The sequence below is a fragment of the Benincasa hispida genome, chromosome 5 (genome assembly GCF_009727055.1).
Source record: "Benincasa hispida cultivar B227 chromosome 5, ASM972705v1, whole genome shotgun sequence".
Classification (NCBI taxonomy): domain Eukaryota; kingdom Viridiplantae; phylum Streptophyta; class Magnoliopsida; order Cucurbitales; family Cucurbitaceae; genus Benincasa; species Benincasa hispida.
Window position 1 is genome coordinate 15,022,327 of NC_052353.1, and position 952 is coordinate 15,023,278.

Here is a 952-nt window from a genome sequence, read left to right on the forward strand (position 1 = left end):
CTTTGCATCTTTCGACCTTTGTGCATTGCCATTCCTTTGGTAAAGGAAGAAGCAAGAGTTGCATGAGCGAAGGACACACTTCTGAGCCCAATTACGACCCAGAGATCTAAAGAACATTTTGCAGAAGACAGAGAAAAAGACGTCGACAACAAGGAAGAACTCACATAATGGCTGAACAACAAAAAGAACAAGTCACAAATGTAAACAACATACTGGCAAATCCCATCCTACTGGCAAATGATCGCAATAGACCCATTCAGGACTATGCGTCACCAAACTTGTATGATTTCTCCCTAGGAATCATGAGACTAGCATTGGATGGATCGAGGTTTGAGATGAAGTCGGTAATGTTACAAATGATATAGACAGCAGGACAGTTTGGTGGACGGCGTGGTGAAGATCTGCATGCCCATCTACGAAGCTTCATTTAAATATGTAACAATTTTGTGTTCCCTAATATCTCCGCTGAAGAATTTCGACTCACGCTATTTCCATTTGCACTATGCGATAAAGCAAGAAAATGGGCATACTCCCTTGAACCAGGGGAGATAACTTCATGGGAACAAGTTGTAGAGAAGTTTATGAAGAAGTATTTCCCTCCTACAGAGAATGCCAGAAAGAGGAAGTTAATCACAAATTTTGAACAAGAAGAAGACGAGTCGCTCAGTGACGCATGGGCGAGGTTCAAGAAATTGGTGCGCGACTGCCCACACAATGAATTTCCAGATTGCCTCCAAATGGAGATTTTCTATCATGGACTAAATCCTGCATCGTAGACAGCTGCCAATGCGGCAGTAGCAGGCGGTCTGCTGAACAAGACTTATGATGAGCCAACCTTGTGCTCCAAAGCTATCTTCGTGACAATCATGCCCACTTGATGCATAATCTCTCTGATGAGATAATATTTCCGATCTATATGCTTGCCGCGCTTGTGACTCTGAGACTCTTTGGA

At 43.2% G+C, this 952-nt stretch overlaps 1 non-coding gene across 1 annotated transcript; it reads right to left on the reverse strand.

Annotated features, from left to right (window-relative positions):
• Nucleotides 1–614: 614 nt before the first annotated feature.
• Nucleotides 615–721, reverse strand: LOC120078911. Its single transcript, XR_005482186.1, has one exon. It is a non-coding gene; the product is annotated as a small nucleolar RNA R71 (small nucleolar RNA).
• Nucleotides 722–952: the final 231 nt, after the last annotated feature.